This window comes from Arachis ipaensis, chromosome B3, assembly GCF_059453495.1.
Source record: "Arachis ipaensis isolate K30076 ecotype BB chromosome B3, ASM5945349v1, whole genome shotgun sequence".
Taxonomy (NCBI): Eukaryota; Viridiplantae; Streptophyta; class Magnoliopsida; order Fabales; family Fabaceae; genus Arachis; species Arachis ipaensis.
In genome coordinates this window covers 94,194,635-94,206,366 of record NC_142438.1, presented here as the reverse complement: position 1 = coordinate 94,206,366, position 11,732 = coordinate 94,194,635, and the positions used below count along the sequence as shown (strand labels likewise).

At 40.4% G+C, this 11,732-nt stretch overlaps 1 non-coding gene across 1 annotated transcript; it reads right to left on the bottom strand.

Annotated features, from left to right (window-relative positions):
- Nucleotides 1–1,060: 1,060 nt before the first annotated feature.
- On the bottom strand, nt 1,061–1,168 carry LOC148571618 (small nucleolar RNA R71). The gene has a single exon (XR_015907902.1). It is a non-coding gene; the product is annotated as a small nucleolar RNA R71 (small nucleolar RNA).
- Nucleotides 1,169–11,732: the final 10,564 nt, after the last annotated feature.

Here is an 11,732-nt window from a genome sequence, read left to right as displayed (position 1 = left end):
TTTTCAAAACTAATTTCAATCATATGTTTTCAAAAATATCTTTTTATCCTATCTTTTTTAAATATCTTTTCTAACTTCTTATCTTCTTATCTTTTCAAAATTGAATTTCAAATCTTTTTCAACTAACTAATTGACTTTTTGTTTGTTTCTTATCTTTTTCAAAACTACCTAACTAACTATCCCTCTCTAATTTTCGAAAATACCTCCCTCTTTTTCAAAAATTCTTTTTAATTAATTAATTGTTTCAAATTTTAATTCTAACTTTATTTCTTATCTAATTTTCGAAAATAACTAACCCTTTTTCAAAATTTATTTTTGAAAACTTCTTCCTCTCATCTCCTTCTATTTATTTATTCATATATTAACACTTCTCTTCATCTCATATCTCTGCTATCCTCACCCTTGTGTTTGGATTATCCATTCTTCTTCACTCTTATTCCCTTTCTTCTTCTACTAACAACAAGGGAACCTCTATACTGTGGTAAAAAGGATCCCTATTATTATTTTCTGTTCCTTTCTTTTTCATATGAGAAGGAGCAAAGACAAGAACATTTTTGTTGAAGCAGACCCTGAACCTGAAAGGACTCTGAAGAGGAAACTAAGAGAAGCTAAAATACAACAATCCAGAGATAACCTTACAGGAATTTTCGAACAAGAAGAGGAAATGGCAGCCGAAAATAATAATAATACAAGGAGGATGCTTGGTGACTTTACTGCACCTAATTCCAATTTACATGGAAGAAGCATCTCCATCCCTGTCATTGGAGCAAACAACTTTGAGCTGAAACCTCAATTAGTTTCTCTGATGCAACAAAACTGCAAGTTTCATGGACTTCCATCTGAAGATCCCTTTCAATTCTTAACTGAATTCTTGCAGATATGTGACACTGTTAAGACTAACGGAGTAGATCCTGAAGTCTACAGGCTCATGCTTTTCCCTTTTGCTGTGAGAGACAGAGCTAGAATATGGTTGGATTCTCAACCTAAAGATAGCCTGAACTCTTGGGATAAGCTGGTCAAGGCTTTCTTAGCCAAGTTCTTTCCTCCTCAAAAGTTGAGTAAGCTTAGAGTGGATGTTCAAACCTTCAGACAGAAAGAAGGTGAATCCCTCTATGAATCTTGGGAGAGATACAAGGAACTGACCAAAAAGTGTCCTTCTGACATGCTTTTAGAATGGACCATCCTAGATATATTCTATGATGGTCTGTCTGAATTAGCTAAGATGTCATTGGATACTTCTGCAGGTGGATCCATTCACCTAAAGAAAACGCCTGCAGAAGCTCAAGAACTTATTGACATGGTTGCTAACAACCAGTTTATGTACACTTCTGAGAGGAATCCTGTAAGTAATGGGACGCCTCAGAAGAAGGGAGTTCTTGAAATTGATACTCTGAATGCCATATTGGCTCAGAATAAAATATTGACTCAGCAAGTCAATATGATTTCTCAGAGTCTGAATGGAATGCAAGCTGCATCCAACAGTACTCAAGAGGCATCTCCTGAAGAAGAAGCTTATGATCCTGAGAATCCTACAATTGCAGAGGTGAATTACATGGGTGAACCCTATGGAAACACCTATAATCCCTCATGGAGAAATCACCCAAATCTCTCATGGAAGGATCAAAAAAAGCCTCAACAAGGCTTTAATAATGGTGGAAGAAACAGGTTTAGCAATAGCAAGCCTTTTCCATCATCCACTCAGCAACAGACAGAGAACTCTGAACAAAATACCTCTAATTTAGCAAACTTAGTCTCTGATCTATCTAAGGCCACTCTGAGTTTCATGAATGAAATAAGGTCCTCCATTAGAAATTTGGAGGCACAAGTGGGCCAGCTGAGTAAGAAGATCACTGAAACCCCTCCTAGTGCTCTCCCAAGCAACACAGAAGAAAATCCAAAAGGAGAGTGCAAGGCCATTGATATAACCATCATGGCCGAATCCAAGAAGGAAGGGGAGGACGTGAATCCCAAGGAGGAAGACCTCCTGGGACGTTCAGTGATCAACAAGGAGTTTCCCTTTGAGGAACCAAAGGACTCTGAGGCTCATCTAGAGACCATAGAGATTCCATTAAACCTCCTTACGCCCTTCATGAGCTCTGATGAGTATTCTTCTTTTGAAGAGAATGAGGATGTTACTGAAGAGCAAGTTGCCAAGTTCCTTGGTGCAATCATGAAGCTGAATGCCAATTTATTTGGTAGTGAGACTTGGGGAGATGAACCTCCCCTGTTCACCAATGAACTAAATGCATTGGATCAACTGAGATTGCCTCAAAAGAAACAGGATCCTGGAAAGTTCCTAATACCTTGTACCATAGGCACCATGACCTTTGAGAAGGCTCTATGTGATCTTGGGTTAGGAATAAACCTCATGCCACTCTCTGTAATGGAGAAACTGGGAATCTTTGAGGTACAAGCTCCTAAAATCTCGTTAGAGATGGCAGACAATTCCAGAAAATAGGCTTATGGACAAGTAGAGGACATATTAGTAAAGGTTGAAGACCTTTACATCCCTGCTGATTTCATAATCCTAGATACTGGGAAGGATGAGGATGAATCCATCATCCTTGGAAGACCCTTCCTAGCCACAGCAAGAGCTGTGATTGATGTTAACAGAGGTGAACTAGTCCTTCAATTGAATGAGGACTCCCTTGAGTTTAAAACTCAAAGACATCCTTCTGTAAACATGGAAAAGAGGCACAGTAAGCTTCTCTCAAAACAGAGTCAACCAGAGCCCCCACAGTCAAACTCTAAGTTTGGTGTTGGGAGGCCACAACAAAACTCTAAGTTTGGTGTTGAACTCCCATATCCAAACTCTAAGTTTGGTGTTGGGGAGTTTCAACAATGCTCTGAACATCTGTGAGGCTCCATGAGAGCCCACTGTCAAGCTATTGACATTAAAGAAGCACTTGTTGGGAGGCAACCCAATTTTTATTTATCTAATTTTATTTTTATTTTTATTGTTCTTTCATGTTTTATTAGGTTCATGATCATGTGGAGTCACAAAATAATTACAAAAATTAAAAACAGAATCAAAAACAGCAGAAGGAAAATCACACCCTGGAGGAAGGACTTACTGACGTTTAAATGCCAGTAAGGAGCATCTGGCTGGCGTTCAACACCAGAACAGAGCATGGAGCTGGCGCTGAATGCCAAAAAAAAGCATAGAGCTGGCATTCAACGCCAGAAACATGCTACATCTGGGCGTTGAACGCCCAGAACAAGCATCAATTCGGCGTTTAAACGCCAGAATTGCATGCAAAGGTGTTTTACATGCCTAATTGGTGCAGGGATGCAAATCCTTGACACCTGAGGATCTGTGGACCCCACAGGATCCCCACATACCTCCACTCACCTTACCTCCTCATAATCCTATATCACCCTTTCCCAAGAACCCTTTACCACTTACATCCATTACTCCCCTAAAACCATCATACAACCCACCTACACCCACCCACTCAAATTCAAACCATCAACTCACCTCCATATCTTCTTCTTCTTCTACTATTCTTTCTTTTTTTGCTCGAGGGCGAGCAATATTCTAAGTCTGGTGTGGTAAAAGCATAGCTTTTTTGTTTTTCCATAACCATTGATGGCACCTAAGGCCAGAGAAACCTCTAGAAAGAGGAAAGGGAAGACAAAAGCTTCCACCTCCGAGTCATAGGAGATGGAGAGATTCATCTCAAGGGTCTATAGCTCAGTGGTAGAATATTTGACTGCAAATCAAGAGATCCCTGAGATACCTCAGGGGATACATTTTCCTCCACACAATTTTTGGGAGCAACTAAGGGTGGAACATCAAGAGCACTCCATCATCCTTCATGAAATTAGAGAAGATCAAAGAGCAATGAGGGAGGAGCAACAAAGACAAGGAAGAGACATAGAAGAGCTCAAGGACATCATTGGTTCCTCAAGGAGAAAACGCCACCATCACTAAGGTGGACTCATTCCTTGTTCTTAAATTTTCTGTTTTTTGTTTTCTTATGTTAAATGTTTATCTATGTTTGTGTCTTTATTACATGATCATTAGTGTCTAAGTGTCTATGCCTTAAAGTAGTGAATATGAATCCATCACCTCTCTTAAATGAAAAACGTTTTAAAAACAAAAGAACAAGAAGTACATGAGTTTCGAATTTATCCTTGAACTTAGTTTAATTATTTTGATGTGGAGACAATACTTTTTTTTTCTGAATGAATGCTTGAACAGTGCATATGTCTTTTGAAGTTGTTGTTTATGAATGTTAAATATGTTGGCTCTTGAAAGAATGATGAACAGGAGACATGTTATTTGATAATCTGAAAAATCATAAAAATGATTCTTGAAGCAAGAAAAAGCAGTGAATACAAAACTTGCAGAAAAAAAAAAGAAAGAAAAAAAATTTGGCGAAAAAAAATAGAAAAAGAAAAAGCAAGCAGAAAAAGCCAAAAGCTCTTAAAACCAAAAGGCAAGAGCAAAAAGCCAATAACCCTTAAAACCAAAAGGCAAGGGTAAATAAAAAGGATCCCAAGGCTTTGAGCATCAGTGGATAGGAGGGCCTAAAGGAATAAAATCCCGGCCTAAGCGGCTAAACCAAGCTATCCCTAACCATGTGCTTGTGGCGTGAAGGTGTCAAGTGAAAACTTGAGACTGAGCGGTTAAAGTCAAGGTCCAAATCAAAAAAAGAGTGTGCTTAAGAACCCTGGACACCTCTAATTGGGGACTTTTGCAAAGCTGAGTCACAATCTGAAAAGGTTCACCCAATTATGTGTCTGTGGCATTTATGTATCCGGTGGTAATACTGGAAAACAAAGTGCTTAGGGCCACGGCCAAGACTCATAAAGTAGCTGTGTTCAATAATCAACATACTGAACTAGGAGAATCAATAACACTATCTAAACTCTGAGTTCCTATAGATGCCAATCATTCTGAACCTCAATGGATAAAGTGAGATGCCAAAACTATTCAAGAGGCAAAAAGCTACAAGTCCCGCTCATCTGATTGGAGCTATATTTCATTGATATTTTGGAATTTATAGTATATTCTCTTCTTTTTATCTTATTTGATTTTCAGTTGCTTGGGGACAAGCAACAATTTAAGTTTGGTGTTGTGATGAGCGGATAATTTATACGCTTTTTGACATTATTTTTAGTATGTTTTTAGTAGGATCTAGTTACTTTTAGGGATGTTTTCATTAGTTTTTATGTTAAATTCACATTTCTGGACTTTACTATGAGTTTGTGTGTTTTTCTGTGATTTCAGGTATTTTCTGGCTGAAATTGAGGGACTTGAGCAAAAATCAGATTCAGAGGTAGAAGAAGGACTGTTGATGCTGTTGGATTCTGACCTCCCTGCACTCAAAGTGGATTTTCTGGAGCTACAGAACTCAAAATGGTGCACTTCCAATAGCGTTGGAAAGTAGACATTCAGGGCTTTCCAGCAATATATAATAGTCCATACTTTGGCCAAGTTTAGACGACGCAAAAGGGCGCTGAACGCCAGTTCTACGCTGCAGTCTGGAGTTAAACGCCAGAAACACGTCACAAACCAGAGTTGAACGCCAGAAACACGTTACAAACTGGCGTTCAACTCCAAGAATGACCTCTCCACGTGTAAACTTCAAGCTCAGCCCAAGCACACACCAAGTGAGCCCCAGAAGTGGATTTATGCATCAATTACTTACTTCTGTAAACCCTAGTAACTAGTTTAGTATAAATAGGACTTTTTACTATTGTATAAAAGGGGGGACCTTTGATCAGTTTTATGCTATCGGAGACTTTCATGGGGGCTGGCCATTCGGCCATGCCTGGACCATTATCACTTATGTATTTTCAAACGGTAGAGTTTCTGCACTCCATAGATTAAGGTGTGGAGCTCTGCTGTTCCTCATGATTTAATGCAAAGTACTACTATTTTCTATTCAATTCAGCTTATTCCGCTTCTAAGATATCCATTCGCACCCAAGAACATGATGAATGTGATGATTATGTGACGCTCATCATCATTCTCACTTATGAACGCGTGCCTGACAAACACTTCCGTTCTACATGCAACCAAGCTAGAATGAGTATCTCTTAGATATCTAATACAGGGGACCAAGTCCGAGTTATTAGTATCTTCGTAGTATAAGTTAGAACCCATGGATGGCCATTCCTGAGATCCGAAAAGTCTAAACCTTTTCTGTGGTATTCCGAGTAGGATCTGGGAAGGGATGGCTGTGACGAACTTCAAACTCGCGAGTGCTGGGCGTAGTGACAGACGCAAAAGGATAGTAAATCCTATTCCAGTATGATCGAGAACCTCCAGATGATTAGCCATGCCGTGACAAAGCATTTGGACCATTTTCACAGAGAGGATGGGATGTAGCCATTGACAACGGTGATGCCCTTACAGAATGCTTGCCATGGAAAGGAGTAAGACTGATTGGATGAAGACAGCGGGAAAGCAGAGCTTCAGAGGAACGAAAGCATCTCTATACGCTTATCTGAAATTCTCACCAATGAATTACATAAGTATTTCTATCTTTATTTTCTGTTTATTTATTATTATTATTCGAAAACTCCATAACCATTTGATATCCGCCTGACTGAGATTAACAAGATGACCATAGCTTACTTCATACCAACAATCTCTGTGGGATCGACCCTTACTCACGTAAGATTTTATTACTTGGACGACCCAGTGCACTTGCTGGTTAGTTGTGCGAAGTTGTGAAGTTATGTTTGGACCATGGTATTGTGCACTAGTTATTGGCGCCATTGCCAGGGAGAGAACGAACAACAAATTTTACAACCTCAGAGTAACAATTTCGCATACCAACTTGCAACCCCGGAATTCCAACCAATGTTGATGCGCATGTTTGCCCATTCCTTTTAAGACGACCCGAGGTTTGAATACTTCGGTTACTTTTATTGGGGTTGAACTTGTGACAACCAATTCCTTAAAATTTGATTCGAGGATTATTTGTCGGTTGAGAGCCATACTTGCAATGTGAATATCTTGTGAAATTTCTTACCGACGGTAGTCCGCCCATCAAATTTTTGGCGCCGTTGCCGGGGAATGGTTGCAACGTATGCCTTGACATTGGTTATGTGAATATGAGAATATTGTAGATAGTTTACTTTCTTTCAATACTTAGTTGTAGTCTAGATTTCTTTTGTACACGTGCTATGACTCCCAAGTTTGATGACTCGGTCTCAACCGAATTCTAGCTTAGCCGAGTTTGACCCTGAGATTGAAAGAACTTTGTTACACACTCGGCAAGCTAGACGGCGGTTGGACTATACGGCTAGTACTTCGGTCTCTCTTGAGGAGCATACCGAATCACTAGACGGTACCGAGAGTGACTTGGAGTCCGCTACTTCTTATTCTTCTGTTGGCACCACTAATACATCTTTGCATCCCACAGGTGAACCATACATGGCGGAGCCATGCCGAATCACCTTGCATGAGCAAGGAGCTCCGGACATCATACTCCCACCTTTGCAAACAAGGTATCCCAACCTTGATCCAAACTTTGAGTTGAAGAATAGCTTGATAAATCTATTCCCTAAGTATCATGGGCTTCCGGGTCAAGACCCTATCCGACATCTAAGAGATTTTCAAGTTGCTTGTTCTACGGCTCGAAGACATGGAGCCGATGAGGTGGCTATTATGGTTTTTGCCTTTCCCTTCTCTCTTGAGGGGCAAGCAAAAACGTGGTTTTATTTGCAACCGGATGAGATTGTGACCAATTGGGATTTCTTGAGAAGAGAGTTTCTAGACAAATTCTTTCTGTCGGAGAAGACCGACTATATCCGGAAGCAGATCTCGGGTATAATGCAAAAGGACCAAGAGAGTTTGTACAAGTATTGGACTCGGTTCAAGAGGCTATTGGAATCTTGTCTACACCATGGTTTGGATACTCACTTGCTCATTAGTTACTTCACCGGAGATCTTTGTGCGGAAGATAGAAGATTGCTCACTGCTTCTAGTAGTGGTTCCTTTTCCAAAAACAAGATGGCGGGAGAAGCTTGGAGCTTGATAAATGATGTTGCCGAGGCTACACAACATGTAAGGGTAAGGAGCAATCCCCTCAAGGGTGTGGTGGAAGCACCACCTTCCGAAGCAAGCTTAACCAAGGTGCTTGGGGATATGACCACCATCCTTACGGAGATGCATAAAGAGAAAAAGGCATTCTATTCCATCCAAGCCATCTAAGCTCCACCCCAAGTTGCTCAACTTGAAGGTCCTCCTAGAATTTGTGGTTTGTGCTCTAGCACCATGTATTACACCGATCAATGTCACCAAATTCAGGAGGAGTACGCCATTGCCGTAGCCAATGTGAATTACAACAATCGTCCACCCTCTCAAGGGTAGTTGTTTTGGCCTTGAGAGGGATAGGCTGGACGGTTGTTGTAATTCACATTGGCTATGGCAAGGGCATACTCCTCTTGAATTTGGTGACATTGATCGGTGTAATGCGTGGTGCTAGAGCACAAACCACAAATTCTAGGAAGACCTTCAAGTTGAGCAACTTGGGGTGGAGCTTGGATGGCTTGGATGGAATAGAATGTCTTTTGCTCTTTATGCATCTCCGTAAGGATGGTGGTCATATCCCCAAGCACCTTGATTAAGCTTGCTTCGAAAGGTGGTGCTTCCACCACACCCTTGAGGGGATCGCTCCTTACCCTTACATGTTGTGTAGCCTCGGCAATATCATTTATCAAGCTCCAAGCTTCTCCCGCCGTCTTGTTTTTGGAAAGGGAACCACCACTAGAAGCAGTGAGCAATCTTCTATCTTCTGCACAAAGACCTCCGGTGAAGTAACTAATGAGCAAGTGAGTATCCAATCCATGGTGTGGACAAGATTCCAATAGCCTCTTGAACCGAGTCCAATACTCGTACAAACTCTCTTGGTCCTTTTGCATTATACCTGAGATCTCCTTCCGGATATAGTCGGTCTTCTCCGACGCAAAGAATTTGTCTAGAAACTCTCTTTTCAAGAAATTCCAAATGGTCACAATCACATCCGGTTGCGAATAAAACCACGTTTTTGCTTGCCCCTCAAGAGAGAAGGGAAAGGAAAAAACCATAATAGCCACCTCATCGGCTCCATGTCTTCGATCCATAGAACAAACAACTTGAAAATCTCTTAGATGTCGGATAGGGTCTTGACCTGGAAGCCCATGATACTTAGGGAATAGATTTATCAAGCTATTCTTTAACTCAAAGTTTGGATCAAGGTTGGGATACCTTGTTTGCAAAGGTGGGAGTATGATGTCCGGAGCTCCTTGCTCATGCAAGGTGATTCGGCATGGCTCCACCATGTATGGTTCACCTGTGGGATGCAAAGATGTATTAGTGGTGCCAATAGAAGAATAAGAAGTAGCGGACTCCAAGTCACTCTCGGTACCGTCTAGTGATTCGGTATGCTCCTCAAGAGAGGCTGAAGTACTAGCCGTATAGTCCAACCGCCGTCTAGCTTGCCGAGTGTGTAACAAAGTTCTTTCAATCTCAGGGTCAAACTCGGCTAAGTAGAATTCGGTTGAGACCGAGTCATCAAACTTGGGAGTCATAGCACGTGTACAAAAGAAATCTAGACTACAACTAAGTATTGAAAGCAAGTAAACTATCTACAATATTCACATAACCAATGTCAAGGCATACGTTGCAACCATTCCCCGGCAACGGCGCCAAAAATTTAATGGGCGGACTACCGTCGGTAAGAAATTTCACAAGATATTGACATTGCAAGTATAGCTCTCAACCGACAAATAATTCTCGAATCAAATTTTAAGGAATTGGTTGTCACAAGTTCAACCCCAATAAAAGTAATCGAAGTATTCAAACCTCGGGTCGTCTTACAAGGAATGGGCAAACATGCACATCAACATTGGTTAGAATTCCGGGGTTGCAAGTCATGAGCAAGAAATTAAACTAAGAGGCTTATCAAGCAAGAAATCTTAAGGTGCAAGAAACTAATTCAAGTAACTAAAGCAAGGTATGAGCAAATCCAAACTAATAAGAGAATATCCAATATAATTCTACTCTAAAACTAAACAAGTAACTATAACTAAGACAAAGCAATTGGAATTGTTGGGTTTCAAATATGATTAATAAAAGCAACTCTTGGCTAGGCATAGGAATTGGGATCACTATCCTTGTCTAATAACCATATCTTGACAATTACGAGGAAGCAAACTCATTAAGTTTATTTCTATACTTGAAGTATATTAAATGGCTTGGTCAACATCAATCCATAAGGTCCAAACTAGCTACCAATTGACTTAGTAGTAGGCTAGTGTCAATGGTTATCAAACTGACCACTAAGGGTTCTCAAATCATCAAATCTATTAGACCCAATGACTCAAGTTTACCCAATTCCCTTAGCCTAGGCCAAGAGTAAAGAAAACTACTCCATAATCAAAGGAAACATTTCATCAAACACATGGTAAGCATTACTAAAAGACATATTCAAAATGCAATTAAATTGAAATTAAAAGGTACTCACTAACAATTATCAATTGAAAATCACTCAAACAACACAATTAATCATGGAAATCATCAATGTAACATTAACAATTCAAGATCCACAAGATTCACAAAATGGGTAGAAAATGACAATTGACAAGAAAACATAAATCTAACACAAGATCTATCAAAATTATTCTAAGGAATTCAAATTAAGTAATCAAAACTAGAAATCAACAAGATCCAATTCAGAATTCAACAAGGGAAGATCAAATCAAACTAGATCTAGAGAGGAACAAGGGTTTCTCTCTCTAGCAGAACAAAAACCAAAAACTAGCTAAAATTGTGTCTAAGTGTGTAATGAATGATCCCCCCTTTCCCCCTAGAATTCTGGGGTCTTTTCCATGCAGAACCAACTTGAATTTGGGCCTGTTGAGCCTCAGAAATCGCCAGGCACGATTTCTTTTAATGAGGTCACGTGCAGCTTGTCACGCGTACGCGTCATGCACGCGTGCGTGTCGATTGAATTTCGTGATCCACACGTGCGCGTCCAGCACACGTGTGCGTCGATGGAGATCTTGCTAATCCACGCAGATGCGCCAATCTTCGCATGCCATTCCCAACTTTCCGCACCCACGCGTGCGCGTAGGGTGCGCGTGCGCGTCGAAGCTGAATTCCCCAAAATTCAATTATTTATGTTCCTTCCACCTGTGCATGCTTTCTTTCTCTCTTCTAGGCCATTCTTGCCCTATAAACTCTGGAATCACTCAACAAACACATCACGGCATCGAATGGTAATAAAAGAGGATCAAAATATGGCAATTTTAAGGCAAAAGAAGCATGTTTTCCGTCATGAAGCAATATTAGGAAGAGAACACAAAACCATGCAATTCTTGTGAATAAGTGCGGAAAATATTGACAAAACCCCTCAAATTCTACACAATATAAACCACAAAATTGGGGTTTATCATGGACCCTCATGACAAATTTTGGACTAAAATCAACTTCACATCCACTTACATAGCTCTTGTAAGGGGTGTTGTTGCGTGGATCCTCCCTTACCGCATTAGCATAGAATTCTCTAACAAGATTTGCATTTATTCTTGTGATCGAATTGGTGAGGAGCTCCCATCTTCTCCTCTCAATCTTCTCTTTGATCTCATGGTACTCATCATCCGGAAGTTGGAAAGTTAACTCTGGCAATATTTTCTTGGGTCTCATCCATTCAAGTTGAATCTCATTAAACATGGACTTGAACCCCAAATTATCAAAGAGAATTTCCTCCACGGGCTCCTTTCCCTTTCTC